Source organism: Macaca mulatta, chromosome 17 (assembly GCF_049350105.2).
Source record: "Macaca mulatta isolate MMU2019108-1 chromosome 17, T2T-MMU8v2.0, whole genome shotgun sequence".
Taxonomy (NCBI): domain Eukaryota; kingdom Metazoa; phylum Chordata; class Mammalia; order Primates; family Cercopithecidae; genus Macaca; species Macaca mulatta.
In genome coordinates, this window is record NC_133422.1 from 61,791,793 (window position 1) to 61,811,969 (window position 20,177).

The following is a 20,177-nucleotide window of genomic DNA, read 5'->3' on the forward strand; positions in this document are numbered from 1 at the left end:
CACCAAAAGTGCTGAAGGTATTCAGCTAAAGTTCTTGGGTCGATGGAAATCGGATAACATGATATATAACACAACATACTCTCTTTAAAATCTGCCTCTCATCCCAAAGTTCCCCACCCAAATAGCGAATTCCTTGTCAGCATATCCATTTATATGGATTCCACTTACCTTTCCTATACCTCCTTTCTAAAAGTCTGTCTAGGGTCCTATACAAGTTGGAAAGACTAAAGCTATTTAAGCACAACCGACAGTTGCTCCTTGAGAATAACCTGAAGTCTTTCAGTTTACTTCAGTACACAGAGATTAGATGAAGTAATATGAAACCAGCCTGTGGTGTGGTAAGTAGAATAATTATTCCCCCACACCCAAAATGTCAACATCCTAATTACTAGAATTATCTCAGTGGTTTTGCAATCTTGACTTCTTTTTAACATGTAAGGTATCATATTAATAAGTCCTGGTAATTAGGTTCCACAGGCTGTACAAGAAGAATGATGCTGGCATCAACTTGACTTCTGAGAGGTCTCAGGAAACTTACAATCACAGAGAAAGGTGTACGGGGAGGCCAACACTTCACATGGCCAGAGCAGGAGGGAGATGGGGGGCGAGGTGCCACACACTTTTAAACAACCAGATCTCATGATACCTCTATCACGAGAACAGCACCAAAGGGATAGTGCTAAGCCATTCATGAAGGATCCACCCTCATGGGTGGATATCCAATCACCTCCCAGCAGGCCCCACCTCCAACACTGGGTATTAAAATTTGGCATAAGATTTGGGTGGGGACACAGATCCAAACCATATCAAACACTATCAGCTTTGGGTTTTTGTATTAGTCAGGGCCCTCTAAAGGGGCAGAACTAATGGGATAGACAGATATATATATATATATATGTGTGTATATATATATAAAGGAGAGTTTATTAAGAAGCATTAACTCACATGATCACAAGGTGAAGTCCCACTATAGTCAAGCTGAGGAGCAACGAAGACAGTTTGAGTCCCAAAATCTCAAAAGTAGGGAAGCCAACAGTGCAGCCTTCAGTCTGTGGTCAAAGGTCCAAGAGTTTCAAAGCTGAAGAACTTGGAGTTTAATGTTCCAGTACAGGAAGCATCCAGTCCTGGGGGAGAAAGATGGAAGCTAGAAGACTTAGTAAGTCTAGTCTTTCCACGTTCTTCTTCCTGCTTTTATTCTGGCAGCTCTGACAGTTGATCAGATTGTGCCCACCCAGATTGAGGGTGGATCTGCCTTTCCCAGTCCACTAACTCAAATGTTAATCTCCTTTGGCAACACCCTCACAGACACACCCAGGAGCAATACTTTGCATCCTTCAATCCAATCAAGTTTACACTCAATATTAACTATCACAGCTATCTTCTTAATTTTCTAGCCCTTCTCCAAGAGGCTTCAAGATTCTGCCTCACTAGTCTGCTCTTATGCATTCTACTGCTATTCCTTGAGGTTCTACCCTTGACCCACTTTTCTAGTTTGTCTTCTAACAGCTAAGTGATCTCATCCATAACCATGTGTTCATTCATTCTTACATAAAGATGTTTTTCAGATACATATTTTCTACTCAGATATCTCTCCTACGTTTCAAAACTGTATATTTCACTGTCGGGCATGAACCTACATTGCAAGTTCTTAATCAAACTCATTATATCAACAGTCTTAATCCCTCCTCTTTGAATCAAGCTGACACTCTTTTGTTCCTTAAGTTGTTATATACAAATTTCTCTCTTACCGATCTTTCTTCTATCTGCCTTGCATCAATTCCTACAATAGACCGAAGATATTTATAATTACTTAAATACATTAGGCTATTTCATATCTCCTTTCTCTGGTTGCAGTCATTGTTCTACCTGGAATCCATTTATTCTTATGACACTTCCCAAGCTCACTCTAGGCTGGATGAAGTGCCCCTTATCTGTGTCCCTATCAGACCATGCACACTCTTTTTCTTTCTTAGCATTCATCAAATATTATTGATTTTTTATTTTAGCACACGTCTCTAACAGCCAGCATGAGCAATGCTTTTCAGAAGAAAGAATTATCTCATTTTCTTTCCCATTGCCCAATCATGTGATAGGCACTGATCAAAATAGGCAATGAATAAGTATTTGTTGAATGAAAGTAAATTGAAGATGTACAGAAGCCTATTAATACAATTACCATACTTTCTCCAGTAAGGCTTCAAATCCTCAGCCAGAATTAAATAAAAAAATATAATGGACTTACTCAGGTTTGGCCATCAGTAAATGTGCACAAAAGATATAAAGCAATATCTCTTAGTGTGAATATATTTTGGGTTTGGGCTGTATAAGATAACAAATCACATTAGAATTATTGGAAAATTATGATAATGGCTGGGCATTCATTGGGAAATAATTAAATATTATAATGGGGAGAAAGAGTAAAGGACATTAGGAGTTGACACAGGGAGTTGTAGTAAAAGAAGAAATGCATGTTTGTCATCCAATCAGAATGTAAAATCTTGGAAGTATCAAGTGATAGTAGTAGTTCACCTATAACTTTTTATCTAAATGATATTACCTAACTGAAAAGTATATATTAAATGCTCTTTAAGGACTATTTGTTATGACTTACACATTTAATTATTCATATTATAGCAAATTGAATTTTGAACATGTTATCTTCGCAACAAAATTTGAACTATAAGATGTATTTTCTCTTTCCAGTTTCTGTATTCTGAGTAACAGACTTTCCTGGGTGGCCTTGTGTAACAGCTCCTTGAAAATGCCTGGATGAATTTTCTATAGTACATGATGACCTCAAAATATATACATTTTTTTAAATCCTGGAGGCTAGGTGCAGTGACTCACGCCTGTAATCCCAGTACTTTGGGAGGCTGAGGTGGGCGGATCACCTGAGGTCAGGAGTTTGAGACCAGCCTGGTCAACATGGAGAAACCTCGTCTCGACTAAAAATACGAAATTAGCCAGGTGTGGTGGCGCATGCCTGTAATCCCAGCTACTCGGGAGGCTGGGGCAGGAGAATCACTTGAACCTGGGAGGCGAAGGTTGTGGTGAGCCAAGATCGTGCCGTGGGCAACCAGAGTGAAACTCTGTCTCAAAAAAAAAAAAATCCTGGAACAGGAATTAAGTAAATGGTGATAGTAATATTGATAAGTTATTGCTATCTCCCTCTTTCATATGGCATTTAAGTCCCATGTGGTATTACAGAATACATTTCTTGTTGAATGGAAGAGGAATGGACAGAGAAGATACTTGTAGAGCAGAAAGAAAGAGGGTCTGGGATCAAGAGCTTCCTCTGGCCTAAGAGGAGTGATATATGAAGAAACAGCTATGCACTAGAATTGAGAGAAGTATGTGTTGACAGTTTTTGGGTTTGTCTGTAGTAAGACAACTGTGAAAGTCATGTCTAATGATTTTAGTCTTACCAGAGAATGAAGAAGCAATGTCACCTGCTGAATGAGACAAGCAGAGATAATATTGAAAGCAGAAGGAGATCTGGAAACTTGGAAAGATCTGCCATAAGGCAGCCTAAATGAATCCACAAAATAAAAAAAGAAAATGATTGATAAGTAAAAATAAGAGTTTGATATAAATTATGGTTTGATAGCAAAGATTATAGTGATTATAGTGACCCTTTTAGTAGAGCCTTATGATTTTGTCCAATGCTGCTTTAAAGTGCAGAAACAAATTAGAGGAAATGAGATTAAAATGTTGACCAAAGGCCGCAAATGGTATGGCAAGTAGTGAGGAATGTCAACAGAGAAAATATTTCAGGACACGATAGATTACAAAGGAAAAACTTGAGAATAACTACATATCTAAGATGCAAGGCACTGTTCATGAATTACCATAGGTCAAGATAAGTATGGATAAATTTAGAATTTGTTTTGTTCCATTGGGATTTATTATCATAGAAGTTTATATGAAATAGAATGTATATTGTTTCTTAGATGTTTAGCTATTAAATTATAATTAGTATTTGTTAATTCTAATTCAAACAATGTACCTATTAGAATAGAAAAAGGTATTCTATGAGTAAGTGTTATGAATTAGATTCTTAGCTAGATTTTACACAGTGTAGGTAGAAAAAGTGAACTCAGAGTCATGTTAGCAAACAATTAGAAATGGGACTGAAGTGATACACAGAAGCTTGTGGGTGAATATACAGAGTTTCTCAGTTCCAGAGTGCCTTGAGTTCTAGTGAGGCGAATTAAAAATGAATTCTATAGATAGCAAACTTTTGAGACCACTGAATTTTTTCTTTTTTTTAACTATACTTGGTGCTAAAGAAAAGAATCAAGCATGTATGTTATCACCTAATGGAACTGGAGTCAATATAAAGAAGCCAATTCTCCATAAAATTGATCCAGTCTGGTGGTTAAGGACCAGGATGTATAGATCCCTCTAAGGTACACCTGTTGGAGAAGTAAATTTCCTAAAGGAATGAATTAGAAAAATACATGAAGTCACCCATTATTAACATAGAAGAATGGAATAATATGCCATGCATACCTGTTGATAGTATCCTTGGGAATAGCTGGACACTTCCTCAGTGTGGTTTTCTTTCCAACATAAAAGAGACAGCAAAGGAAAATTCTATTCAGTGATTTCTTGTGTGATATAAGCAAGAAATAAGAATTATATATTTTTTGTCAGCTGACTGTGTGCATATTTTCAGAGCCCTCTACTTATAAAAGCAGTAACTGCATGTATATTTGGCCATGTTCCGACTGTATCTAATTTACCACGTTTTTGCAAAGTATGAACTTTAAGCTGTCCAATCAAAACTTTTCATTTATAGCCTATGAAATATGAATGCAAATTTTCATAATATATTTTAAAACTTATAGTTAACTTTTTTTGGAGTTACTGTTTCTGAAATGCTTATATATATCATTTAATCCTATATATTTCTTTTCTGACTGTGTGTGCATATATGTGCACAACTTTATGAAATGGATACTTTTTTCTTGGAGAGCAGATTTAAAATATATTAAGTAATTATTCTAAATCCTTTAAGACATTTTGATAATAGAGCAGACAATATAATTTTGAGTACTGAAATCAGAAGCATTTTTTAAAGAATGTATACTTTAAGTGGAAATATTTAATATTGTTTCTTCCCATTAAATCAAGTAATTTTTAATTAAAATTCTAAGATATCTTTGTAAACTAATAAGCATGGTAATTCTTAATCTTTTCCTTTTATTCTTCTTTTCTTTCTACTGAACAATTTTTAAAAATGTGATGAGCTTAATCTGTCTCAAGGCATAATTTAAAAATGAGAAAGGTTTTGATTTTTCTATTTTTTTCCTTTCCGTTTTTATTGTAAATTTCAGCAACAGTGGGTGCCATACAGACACTTAGGAGAAGTGTTAGGGACAATAGTTTTATTTTTAGAATGATCAAATCTTGCCATGTTATTGAAGATATTTTAAAGCTGATTCTACTGTCCTTATTCTGTCACTAAGAATTGAAAAGAAGCACTTGGGGCCGCCCCTTATGATGCTATGTGCATTTCTGGTTACCAGCGTGACAGATTATGGTCATCTTCTCCCATTGTCATAGAAACAAGGCTACAACAAATGTAAATTGCCTATAATTTTCTCATTCTCATAATTTGCATTCACATTTACATAAGCAGAGATGTACAACAGCAGGTGTGATTCATAACTCTTACAGAGATGTTAAGCCTTAAATCACTATTATTTTCAATGTAAAATTAATTTAAAATGGAAAAACTCTGAAAGATTAATTGCAAGTTGTTTTAAAATATTTCTGAGTATTAAGGAAGGTTGAATCTGATGTATAAACTTTTAAACTAATTTTAACCTTCTAAATCAAACAAAATTGAACAAAGTTCTACATCTTATATTACACTTACTATTTTCCTCATATTCTTGGTCTCATCGGAAAAAATTAAAAAATAAATCAATTAAGTTTTATTTTATGTAAAATTCAATCCACAATACTATTAACTTTCTTGCGTACAGTGCCAGCTACTACAAAACTATAAATGCACTATATTTTCTTTTGTATTATTCCAACAATTGTAATTTTTTACAAAATAATTGTAACTATTTAACAAAAATGTGATATTTCCATTTATTACTAGATTACTAATGTATTCTTTCATTTACTCACTAAAAAATATTGTATGCAAACCACCCAGTGGTTTGTGTTCCTGGATTTACAAAACAAACCACAAAGAATACGAGAAGCAAATAGTGGAACAAACAACATAATGTGAAGTTAAACAATGGGTTTTTAATTTAATTATGTTTAATAAAATATAGAATGGAACAAGTCGTTTTTATCACTTTGAGTCTCAAGTTATCACCATAGAAATGGAGATACCAATAACACCTGCTTCATCAATGTTTTCTAAGTCAAATGAAATAATACAATGGAAATTATTTTGCATTTGGCCCAATTTTATAAATAAAAATGTTATAATATTTTATAAATATTATTGTAACTTTCAGAAAGTTCATAATAAATTAGAAGAAGTTAGACAAGTATATACAGTCTGCCCTCTGTATCTGTGGTTCCATATCTGCTAATTCAACCAACCATGGATAAGAAATATTTGGAAAAAAATAAATTCCACAAAATTCTAAAAGCAGAACTTTAATTTGTAATGCACTTATTACTACATTAAATCCATGCAAATTAAGTGGTGGATTAATAGGCATGGATTTATTGTATTAGGATTTTATAAGAAATCTAAAGGTAATTTAAAGTATATGGGAGGATGTGCATAGGTTGTATGTAAATATTATGCACCTGAAATATTTCCCCTTTATTTAGTGTCTATTGTTGCACTGAAATCACAATGTGGAGCTGGATCTTACCTACACAAAGAACAGTGATGCAGCTTTGATTTGCCTTGTTCTTTATAATAACCTCTCTCTCTCAGACTCTGGCATTTGATTGAATGGAGTTAGATCAGGAGATAATCTGAGAGGCTATCCAATCAACATGCTTATAGTGTTCCTTCATCTCTCCACACAAAGACTGAAGTGTTCTTGGGTGAGGAGCTGGCTGTGGAGCCACACTGTCACCTCAGTTTTCCTTTCTTACTCCAATGTACTTTGTGCAAATCAAGGAGAGGTGGCAAACTGGTCAAATCTGCTGGCCAAATCCTTTTATCGTCCATGGTCCTAATATGTAACAATGGTCTGTGGCCCACCTTGATGATCTTATTTTTCCCAAAGACTCCATTTTCAGAAAATAATCATAAGCATTACCTTCTGGGAAGGCATGAGGTAGGGGCTTACCTGCTTTGTATAATAAATGTAAACATGGATTAAATTATTACCTTACATCTTTTAGAAATGTTCAAAGGATTTTTTTTTAAATTTTGAATATGATTATAAAACTAACGAATTATCTGGGAAGCACTAAACACTCAGTACAGAGAAAAAACACATTCCAGTTTATAATAGTAAAAGTTTACATAGAATTTAAATGTATTTAGTATAATATTAATTATCATTATCATTCCGTCACCCAATTATAGTACTGATTAAGTCTCTACACAGGACTTAGTACTTCCTCTCTGATTTTGTTCTCATGTTCTTTTATTGTTTTAAATTCCTAGCTATGTTGCTTTCAATTAGGTTGACAGCTCTTAAATATCAGGACAAAACATAAATTGCAGAATATAATCAATCAGTTAGAAATGGCTGTAAAATGCAATACTTTTTTCTTAGCTACCCACTTTATTAACTGTATTTCTGTTTGTCTTTTTATCTCAAAGTCTATTCAAAATTATGATTGTAAAAATCTATACAATATGGGAATTGAAAAGCAACCAGCATTTCATAGAAACGTGTAATGTCATTTCAATATATAAACAAACTCAGGTTTTTACAGGAGAGGAGTTTTTGTGTAAGTTCATATATTCAAGAGGTTACAGAACACTTGGTAAGTGAATAATCTCTCTAGCATCACTGCCATTACTAAAAAATTCTTCGTCTCAGGGCTCTTTCCTATCTCACACTACAAAAATACCACTGAAAGGGAACAGCTTGTCCCTATGGCTTTTGAACTTAGCATAGTCAGATGAGTAAGTACATTTTATGTATGCAGTTAGAGGTTAGTAAAAATAAAGACGTGATGAAATCATGCTGGAATTCCAACCTCTTGAATTTCCATCCTAGCACTGCTTCGGGTTTATAAGGAAGATATATGAAGAGCATTTATAGTTTATTTCTATAGGGATTTAGCCACAATCTCCTACACAAAGTCGTTAATGATGAAAAGCTAGAATGTACCATAATGGACATAAGTTTCCTTTTGTAGTCCTGGTTTAGAATCAAATCACTCTTCTGCTCTTTTTATTCTAGGCCATGCCATTCTTGAATAGAAAAAAAAAATCATATTTTTTCACTTATCACCAGGTGAAATTTAACTTCCTGCAATTGACTATACACAAACCTACAGCTGTATCAGCAAATCTGTTTATATTTACAAATAGATATTATATATTTTTTCTAGTTGTTATAGATATCCCAAAATATCATTTATCACCATTTTGATGTCATGGTTGATATTAAACCAGCAAACTATATCTTATTATTTAATATGTTAACGAAACAAATATAGATATCATAATTTAAAAATTATTTTGATAAGTATATTTTAATATAACTGGCTTCCTTTTTAAACCTGTGTACTTTATTTTATGGATTTAAATGGAATATTCTAAGAGGTTTATAGGCTGCTCCAAACTCTTGAAGGGGTTTACAGGACAAAGAAGTTTAAAAACTCCTGTTCTACTTTCATGTCTCAATCTTGGTCCACATGGGAGAATAAAAGAGATAAAGGCCAAGAAAAATACCTAGGTATGATTGAAAGAGATTGTCAGAAAGAGGTTACGGACTGAAAATTTGAACAAAAAATTGCAATATCATCCCACATCACACAAAGAAAAATCCATAACATCATAAATTTGGCTCTGTCAAAGCAAACATTGGCCTAGCCTAAATTAAGCAGACTTTATTCTTTATTTTCCCATTGCAATAGGGGAGAGAGACAGAAAACCCCACCAAAGCAAATGTGGGAAAGGTTTTAAGAGCTGGAGTGGAGGAGGAATTTTAGTACAACTATTTTTGCTAGCCTTACCTAGTGAAAAAGCAAGCTTTCTCTTATCTTCGTGAGCGGAGGTAGTTTTACAAGTTGAAGCAAGGCCACTTACCGACGTTAAGCTTCTACTCTCCCACAGAAACTGGGAGATGGGAGCGCTTTCTTCCTTTTCTTTTTTCTTTCTTTCTTTTTTTTTTTTTTTTTTAGACCGAGTCTCTGTCGACCAGCCTGGAGTGCAGTGGCGTGATCTCGGCTCACTGCAAGCTCCACCTTCCGGGTTCCCGCCATTCTCCTGCCTCAGCCTCCCGAGTAGCTGGGACTACAGGCGCCCGCCACCTCGCCCGGCTAGTTTTGTTTTTGTATTTTTAGTAGAGACGGGGTTTCACGGTGTTAGCCAGAATAGTCTCGATCTCCCGACCCCGTGATCCGCCCGCCTCGGCCTCCCAAAGTGCTGGGATTACAGGCGTGAGCCACCGCGCCCGGCCCCTTTCTTCCTTAATATATTTCAAAGGCATGACTCCCAAGTCCTTGAGAAAGACATCCCTGGATTGTAAATACTGTGAGAGGTTTTTGTTTTGTTTTTTTTTGTTTTGTTTTTTGTTTGTTTGTTTTTTTTTTTTGGTTTTTTTAGATTTACATGTCAAAGGGGAAAATGCATTTTCAATTCCAAGTTTTCTAACATTAAATGCCCTTATAAATGGAGATCAGGACCTAGGCTCAGGAAGAAGCTTATCCAATATCCAATGAGGGAAATATTACGGCCATCCTTGCTAACTTTATCAGTTCCTCCCAGTGTTACTCTTCATGAAATAGAATGAGGAGAAAGAATTCAGCTCCTTCAAGAGAAACTATGTCTGAGCATAGGTGTGTGTGAAAGAGAAAGTGTGTGTGTGTGTGTGTGTGTGTAAGTGTATGTGTGGTATTTCGCAATAACGGACAGTGCTGTCAAATAAATATAAATTGGAATTTCGTGTGAACACCAGAAAAACAAAACTAAGAGCAAGTGTAAAGAGTTCTTGGGATAAGAAAGACTCAAGAAAATGTTGCTTTTTGTTTACTAAATCTGATAGAATAAATTACTAAATAAAATAATCTGGCTTTGTCAACACGTGTAGGGCTTTCTGGCAGTCCTTTTATAAGAAAATAATTCCCATTTCTTTTTCAGTCTGTCTCCAAAAGAAATGATATGCCATCTAATCTCAATGTAAGCTCTCAATGTACCACAAAAAAGCAAATAATCCAATGTCATTCTTGATTAAATAATCACCTTTTCAGGGCAAAGCCAAGAAGTGTTTTTTCCCCGCTCCCTGAAACAGGAACTGTGACCTAATTCTCATTCCTAATCACAGAATCAAAGGTTAGTATTTGAACAACCTGACACTCACTTTAAGCCATTCTATTTTTCTGCCAAAACTTCAACTTTGTTGACATTCCTTGATTATCCACATTAATGATTGAATCAGCTATTTTTGCCCTTGGATGTTTCTTGTTCTTTATATTCTGCACTACATTTTTTCACACAATAGTATTCCCTGGTCACAATGTTAGAATTAATAATAAGTTAACAACTGATACAGACTGAATGTTTTTTATTTTTCCTGTAATCTTATTTAACCTTATAATTCCATTATTGTTATAATGACAGTTATTTGATTCCAGCAAGAAGTAATACATTTATGATGGCTGATGATAAGCAAGTTTAAACTTGAACTTCTTTGAACAAAGACCTTTTTTTTTCTTTTGTACAGAAACTAAAATTATATACACTTTCCCAAGTCTTCCCTTTGCATAACAAAAAATAGAAGTTTCCTTGAGACTGAAATTTGGCATCATAATTAATTTTCTCTTTATTTTGAGAATTGCCCTCTGGATAAATTAAGAGAGAAGAGCGGGGGAAAAAAGAGCCATTATGTTTTGTGTCTCCTCAGTGTAAATTAAATTGCTGGTTTGAGTCTAATGGGGGCATACATTTCCATGATAAAGGGAGAGATCTGTTCGATTCAGGAATACAAATGGTTAAAAACAAGATAAAGCTATTATCTACTCTAGGACTCTATTCTGCAGAGAAAACTCCTGGGTACTTCTAATAACAAAGATACAGCAGAGCTTCCTGACAGGAACAGAGTGAGCCTTTGTTAGTCCTGGACTTTTCTGTCACTCACATATAGATAATATCAAGCACTGTGACAGAGACAAGGTATATATGACTGCTACTTAGACAATGGGAATGCTAAGCCTCTAATTGCATTTCTCTCTGAGAAAAAGACATTTTCTTTGGGGAAAAGTAACATTTTGTCAAGTAAAAATGATCTGCTAATTGTTGTAGAAAATTTCTCAGTTTAGATATAATTGATCTTAGTTTTATACTTAAGTCTCATTACCCTCTCCACATTACCCATTTGCAGCTTCTTTACAGTATGCCTGTGCTTGCTAGAGTAAAAGTAGATTTTTTTTTTTTAGTTTCTAGAATCTTATTCATGGAAAATCTTCATCTAAGTGGTGTTTTCACATTTAAAAAGCCACCTAACAAAATGTCCAAGTATTGTTTTCTTGCTGTCTTCCTAATTATTCATGTATGTCTACGTGTATAGAATCACAATTACTTATACTTGTTGATGTCATGTATAAAATGTTGAAATTCTATACTGTTACTCTAGATACACAGTCAAATGCACTATTTTCAAGGCACATTGAATACTCATAGCTTTTCTTTTGCCTGGAGGCATAGAAGGCACACAGCTTCTTTATCATCATCTGTTTAACTCCAAACCTTTTCTGAAAATTGAAACTTTCTACTTTGTATATGTGTCTTTATTTCCCTCCTTCTGTTTACTGATATGATTGATTTTACATTCCCATTACTTTATAGGAAAATATGGACAGATAAAAATTGTGACTCCCTTGTGTTTGAAGATCTGTTCATCACAGAAGGAATATTGGCTTCTGTTTTGTGTGAAAACTCATGTAACGGCATCTTGTGCGAGTTTAATGTCAGTAAGGGTGGATGAGTCATTTTGTTACATTTGTGTATGAGATAAGCACTATTAGGATTTAAGATTAGTGTAAATTGTAAAAGGACAGCAAATAAGCAAGGATTTGTTTTTTCTTATCTTTTTTCAAATATTTTATGTTTTGAACAGAGTTACTGAAAAGAGACAAATCCAAATGCCTGTAAGAGTGAGAATTTTCCGCATGTTCTCCCAAGATATGGTGACAAAAAATAAACATTCATTAATAACGAAAGCTTAATTTTATTTTTTCATCTAGATAGAATACAATGAAGATGATGATTTTTAAATGAATATATCTATTGTTAATTTTATATGACTATAAAGAAAATTACTAGTCAAATTTCGTACTAGGTGTTTGAAACTCATCTCTCTTTGCAGCCACAGAAAATGACATCTACTTTTTCTAGCTCTAGTGTTTATATGAAAATCTGTCAATCATTTTGCAAGATGTTTTATATCTAAGTGTATCTGTCAGGAAGTCCTATTCAAGATCCATTGGAGTTATTCTGGGCAAACAACAGAAGTAAATCCTTTTGGAAATATTAAAAACAATTACTAGGCCCAAAAATGTTTGTGCAAATTTGAAAAATAAAAAGTAAATTTTGGAAATACGTTGTCAAGTCACAATCTCTTTAAAGGTAATATATATATATATATTTTGAGAGGTTATTTTAATATTTTAAGTAGTATAAAAATTATTTTTCTTTTTTATTCTGAAGGAGAAATTTATTTCAATGGGCCAGTCTGAAAGAGCTATTTGCCAAATGGCTTTCTTTCCAATACTTAATGAAAAGATGCATTTTGTACTACTTTCAAAAAGGTAAAGATTTTTCAAAAAAATCGCCCATTCCTTTGCTTAATATGCCAGAGTGATTTTGATTGCTTTTGAAATTCTAAAATGATAGCTAAATTAGAACCATGCTTTTATTATCATGTCAACTGGACCTTAGTTTCTATACTCTTCAAGGTAGACAGAAGAATCTGAGGCATGATCAACAACTTATAAAAAAAAAACCTTAAATGCCCTACTTACCAAGTAATTAAACTGTTTAAAAAGACAAAAAAAAAAAAAAAATGCCTGTAATACTGCTTTTCCAAGTGTGTGAAAACTATTTGTAAAATAAATTATTTACAATAAAAATTTAATTGTATTATTTTAAAATATATAAAGCTATCTATAAAGACAGCAGGCATACAACAAGGTTATGAATGCTTTAAAATCTCAAAATTCTACATTTTCCACTTTCTTTTTATTAACCTGCAAGAGGGATGCTTATGTGAATGTTCTGCCTTCTATAAGCTTGGTGCTATTTTATTTCCATTTTATAGATGAAAGAATAGAAACTAGAAGATGTTAAATAACATGTCCCCAAACAGATTTTCTTGATGCAATTTTTACTTGCTTTCATGAGTTAACCAGAATTACACAATTATATTTATTTTCAAACACATTTCCGTCTGCTTACTTCCACAATACCTCTATTCAATATTGGTGGAGAGATTAAAGTGGAAGATTTGGGCAGTTACCCATGCTGTGACTTCAATCAATTTTCTTAACCTTTCTGTGGATTTTGTTTCTCCTTTCTAAAATGTGTATTTTAATAATAATCCTAACAATATTTTATCATTTTTTAAAATTGATATATTTCAAAGTGAATTGTAATCTGCAGTGGTAACTATTTATTATAAGTTAACAATGTATTGGGAGGTCGAGGCAGATGGATTGCCTGAGCTTAGGAGTTTGCAACCAGCCTGGGCAACACGGTGAAACCCTGTCTCTACTAAAATACAAAAAATTAGCCAGATATGGAGGCGGGTGCCTGTAGTCCCAGCTACTCAGGAGGCTGAGGCAGGAGAATGGCGTGAACCCAGGAGGCGGAGCTTGCAGTGAGCCAAGATCGTGCCACTGCACTCCAGCCTGGGCGACAGAGCGAGACTCCGTCTCAAAACAAAAAAAAGAGAAAAGAAAAAAGAAGAGCAATGTAGTCAGTTACATATACAACTCTTATTGAGTATGCACTGTGTGTTCAACACTAGTTTAGGACCTGATATTAATGTAGTTCTGAATTTAGTTTTCCTATTCTTGAAGACAATATCAGCTAACTTCAATTCCTATTATAATGATGTTGGCCTAGAAGTCACTTGTATTAGTTTGTCATTGCTGTGTAACAAATTACCACCTACTTAGTGATTTACAAAAACACAGTTATTAGTTTGTAGCCCCTTTATCTTTGCCACATAATATAATCATGGCAGTGATATCCCATAATATTTATAGGTTCTATAACACCCAGGGAGAAGGGATTATACAGGTTATGCAGAACAGAGGCAGGAAACTTGGGTACATTTTAGAATTCAGCCTACCAATCGCAGTATGCCAGGGTCACTTGATTTGAACAGTAGAGGATGGTGACAAATGTGTCTTATTCACAGAAGGCTATGAAAATAGGCTAGATTTGGAAGGGGGAATGAAGAAGAAACAAGTGACATCTTTTCCATGAAGTAGACACTCTAAGCCTGCTATCACTGAAACGTACTACTTTGACTTTGTACAATTAGCCAGTCTTGACAATCAGAATATGAAAGGCATGCTGAATTGCCAAATTATATTGAATGTGTCCTATATTGGTGTTACTCCCTGGTATCGCAAGACAAGACAAATTGCAATCCAGGGATCTGACTAATGAATGTATCAAAATAGTTATGATGACATTGGAAAAGAAATAGAATCTCAGTATTTTGAGATATTAAGCCAGAGATACATGTACATTGATAATGGCACAAAATTGTCTGTATTCATGACTCAGTCCTTGAAAGTTTATATTACAAAATGAACAATACAATCAATCAGCTATTTCTAGTCACTTTATATTTGATTCTTCTGTCACAATGGCTTTCCTCCTCACTTTCATAACTCAAATTGGAAAAGGACTGTCTGCAATGTGGACTGTAAAAAATAGTCCACATTTTGATGGATCCTTATTACTTATTAAATGTTTAATAGGCTGCAGGACTCACTCTAAGATCTGTTTCATTTCCCTTGGTGCATATAGTATTACTTGATAGGGGAAGGATACTATCCATTTTTGGAAAGTTTTATAAATAGTATTAGGAGAAACTTCGAGATACTTATTATTTTCTCCTATTTAAGTTACACTGAGTTGAATTTACAAGTATAATAACTTTAGTGAGGAAAATTACTAAAGTTAAAAAGAAAATAGTGGAAAGAAAAATCATTATCTGTATACAGAAAACTAAAGAATTAAAGAAACACATTTTTTTTGTGATTTGCACGATCTTCAATGTAATCGGAATAGAGAAAGGTCACAGGGCTCAACAAGCAACCCCCTGCTGCTTTTCTCATCGCTGGTTTCCTGTTCACTCTATACACTCGTCTCTTCTCTTTGTCTAATACATATTGACTTTCTTATTTCACAGACTCTGTGATATTTTGCACAAGGTTAGTAACCCTGAAGATTTTCTTTCACTGCAAAACAAAGGGTCATTCTTCTAAAGATGTTTATATATCCTCGTTTGTAAATGTTGTTTAGAAGAGGAAGGAATGCTGTGGTTTAAGGTAACATAGTTTTTATAAAAATTTATTTCTTTAAAACCCTAATACAGGGTTTATAAGGCTTGACCATATGTACTCTGTATATGTGTATACAGTTTAATTATATGTAGAATCAATGTTTACCCAACCTAAAGCATTCACGTGCTTGTATACAAATGTGTGCACATATATGTGCATGTTTGGGCATGCCCTCCCCTACTCCCACACAGAAACACATGATCACACACACACACACACACACACATATATATATATACCTAAACCTGATTGGAATGAAAGATTAATAGAATTTGATTTTCTGGGACTAGTTGTCAAAAATTCAAGAGGATTAGATTGGTTATTTATAACTAGAAAAAAAATTGTCCCAGCCCTTTCTCCATTCTCAGGAAATATCTAGTGGGTTCATGTTTTTGTTTTACTTTTCTAGGAAACAAATGTTTTCTTATTTATCATGTTCAACATCACTGGTTGCTACTGTTCTCTAACTCCCTTTTTTTTTTTCCCCTATATGTTTGAGTACATATTATTACCTCTCCCTTGATAAAGAGAATCTTCAAAAAAAAAAAAAAAAAAAAAGGTCGGACGAATGGAGTGTTTTCTTTCAGATACATTTATAACCCAAAAACCTACTTGTGGAGCACTTTTACTTCCCACTGCTGAACTAAAAATTTTGAGTATTGCTGTTGGATCCCTTGATTTTTCTCTTCTCTTCATTCAAGCCTCTTCCTGCTTCAACTTCTCCCAAAGCTCAAGCTTTTAAAAGCTTCTTAGAACTGACACATCACAGAAGTGAATATTCACACTTACTTAGTCCATTCCATTTTGTTTCATAGTATTTTTTTTAATTGGGTATGATCCCAATTACCATTGGAAACACAATAGTACTCTTTTTCCTCTCTAGACCACTTATCTAAGTGTATATAGTGTGTGTGCTTGTGTTTAACCTAATATTAATATTGTCAAACTTAGCAAACCAACCAATCAGCCATCTATTTAATTTGAATTTCAGATAATAATAGATAATTGTTTACTACAATTTGTATTTTAGATAAACATCAAACAATATTTTGGTATATTTCCCAAGCAACGCTAGAGATTATTGCTTCCATTGTTGCTTTTCCATGCAACACATTAGAATATTTTATTCCATAGTTGGATCAAATCTCTGTTTATCCTCACTCACCAAAGCGCTCTCTACTAGTTTAGCATGGTGCTAAGTCCTACACACGAAACCAAAACAAAACAACTGCAATGGCATCATCTTTTGCAAACAACTCAATCTCTTTCATTTTCATTTACCTCACCTGTAAAAGGGGATAATACCTGCATATCCAAATTAGAAGTAAATTTTATATATGTATATATATATAGCATTCAATAAGAATTTTCACATAGAAAGTACTCAGTATTTTGTTTTTATAATTAGCAATGGTACTATCTGTTTTTGTTTCCTGAATATCACTGCACCTTAGCCCTTGATCTCTCTGAGAACTAGATCTTAGGTTATTCTTTTTTTGAGACTTTTGTTTTGTTTTTGTTTTTGTTTTGAGACAGAGTCTCGCTCTGTCACCCACGCTGGAGTGCGGTGGCAATCTCCGCTCCCTGCAACCTCCACCATCCGGGTTCAAGCAATTCTCTTGTCTCAGCCTCCTGAGTAACTGGGATTACAGAGCCCAGGCTGGAGTGTAGTGGCAATCTCTGCTCACTGCAACCTACACCTCCCAGGTCCAAGTAGTTCTCCCTGCCTCAGCCTCCTGAGTAACTGGGATTTCAGGGGTCTGCCACCACACCCGGCTAATTTTTGTATTTTTAGTAGAGACGGAGTTTTGCCATGTTTGCCAGGCTGGTGGTAAACTCCTTGACCTATGGTCATCTGCCTGGCTCGGCCTCCCAAAGTAGATTATTCTTTTGAGTAGAATATAATCAGAGAAAAGTATATATGTGTGTATATATATATATATTTCAAATAATAGCTCTTTTGAGATATAATTCAAATATCATACAATTCACTTATTGAAAGTATACATCAATGTTTTTATATATTCACAAAATTATGTTACCATCATAGGTATATATTCTGTGTAGATTCTAATTTTAAAGGGATGCAGATGATAAATGCATGCCGATGATAAAAATATTAAGAGATATAAAATATTATTATACAATCAATGGAAAGTCTTGCGTCCATGTCTTATGATTGGTCTCCTACTTCTGTTCCCAGAGAGAACTACTGTTAAGAGTTACTTTTCAAAATATCGTCTCTGAACATATATGCATATGTACCTAAAATATCTTATAGAAATTAAGTAACGGTATGCCCAGTTGTGGGCCTTGATTTTTCCTCACTCGATGTGTATCTTGAAGATCTTTCCATATAAGCACACGTAAGTCTATGATTCTGAATTACTGCATAATATGCCAGTACATTAATATAGCATACTTCATTGTTATTATTGAGAGAGACAGGATCTCACCCTGTTGCCCAGGCTAGAACACAGTGTGTAATCATAGCTCACTGCAGCCTCAATCTCCCAGGCTCAGGGGATCCTCCTGCTTCAGCCTTCTGAGTGGCTAAGTTTACAGGCACACGCCACCATGACTGGCTATTTTTTTTTCTCTCTTTTGGTAGAATAAAATAAAAATGTTACCCAAACTGGATAACATACTTTATTTAAACTAATTTATAATGATGGACATTTAGGTTTTTACAGTAATTTGCTATTATAAATGTTTTAACGGTAAATATTTTTGTTTATATTATCTTTATTCACAAGGAAATGTATCTATAAATTCAATTCTTAAACTTTAATTCTTGGATTAAACAGTATGCAATTTGTTTTTTTTTTTTTGTTTTTTGTTTTTTTTTGCCAGCCAAGTATTATAAGATAATAGACACATTTTATAAATCCCTCAATTTCTGCAAATAAAATTCCTTAGCTTGTAGGCTTGTTTTATTACTGCCTCAACAACCTATAAACAAATACACAAATACCGTCTTCCTAGGATTTTGGAAAAGCTACTCAAATGCCATTAATTGTGTGATTGCTTGTATATAACATCACAGATTTTACTTTTATTACAGTTTACTTAATTTAATGGTTACTTAAGTAACCACTATTACTTATTTTAAGCATTAAATGTGGATGTCTATTCGTTCAATATATATACCTATATGAAAGAAACAATATAGAGTACCAATGTGCAAAAAGGGACTTGAGTCAATCAATTTACTTAAATTTTCCATGCATTCTAAGCCTCAGTTTTCTTATTTTTAAAGGGAATAAAGATTACTTTTCAAGGTGACAGACTTAGCCTTTCCTTAGTCTTTGCCTTGTCTTCCTCCTAGTGATATGGACAGGAGATGGAAATACTGGGTCGAAGAGGGCAGTTCCCTGGCAAACCTCACCCTCAAGCCTGGATACCTGCTGTCCTAAATGAAAACAGGCATTTCTGTTTTCATGCTCCAAAGTTGTCTTTTTGCCCGCCACATCCCCTGTCCTGCACCCATATGAATCCCGAGCCCCAGGCTCCAGAAGCAGACCAGCAAGCCCGAAGACCAGCAGAAGGACGGCAGAATGATGTGGCTGAGAAAGGGAGAAGAGGAACATCTGAATGCCAAGAGGAGTTCAGCTGGGGGCAGTCAGAGAGGAGTCCAGCCACAGGGCAGCCAGAATCCAGGGGAGGATCACCTTTCCACTCCATCCTCTTCTTCTGCCTCCCCATCCATCCTGCTGAAAGCCACTTCCACCACTCAATAAAACCTGCCATTCTTCCGTGGAGTCCGTGTGTGACCCGATTTTTTCCAAGGCACTGGACAAGAGCTTGGATACAGAAAGCTGTCACCCTGGCCCTCTGCCCTTGTGAAAAGACAGAGAGTCCACTGAGCTGATTAACACTCAAGCCATCTGCAGATGGCAAAGCTGAAAGAGCTCTGTGGCTCACTCCTGTAATCCCAGGACTTTGGGAAGCCAAGGCTGGTGGATCATGAGGTCAGGAGTTTGAGACCAGCCTAGCCAAAATGGTGAAACCCCATCTCTACTAAAAATACAGAAAGTAGCTGGGCATAGTGGTGTACAATCCCAACTACTCGGAAGGCTGATGCAGGAGAATCGCTTGAACCAGGGAGGCAGAGGTTGCAGTGGGCCAAGATTGCACCCCTGCACTCCATCCTGGGTGACAGAGCGAGACACCTTCTCACAAAACAAAAACAAAAACATAAACAAAAACAAAAAAGAAACAGAAAAACCTCAAAAAAAAAAAAAAAAAAAAAGCTTTGTAACAGTGGGGTTGCAGGCACCCACCCCTAGACACTACCACAGGGCTGGAGCCCAAAGCGCTTGCCCCAGCCTCTACATTTGCCCATCTGCATGCTTCCCCTCCTGCAAGAGGTTTGAGCAGCGAGATGAAAGAACAGGCAAGCCTGCACGGGGAATTAGGGAACTCTTCCATTTCACTAGGTCACATTAAAAGATTCAAAAAGATATTAAAACATATGTTACACT

The 20,177-nt window shown here is 34.9% G+C and overlaps 1 long non-coding RNA gene across 1 annotated transcript; it reads left to right on the plus strand.

The window, feature by feature from the left end:
- Positions 1-10,362: 10,362 nt before the first annotated feature.
- LOC106994304 (uncharacterized) lies at positions 10,363-19,454 on the plus strand. The gene is made up of 3 exons (XR_001440848.3): positions 10,363-10,447; positions 12,821-12,921; positions 19,022-19,454. It is a non-coding gene; the product is annotated as an uncharacterized LOC106994304 (long non-coding RNA).
- Positions 19,455-20,177: the final 723 nt, after the last annotated feature.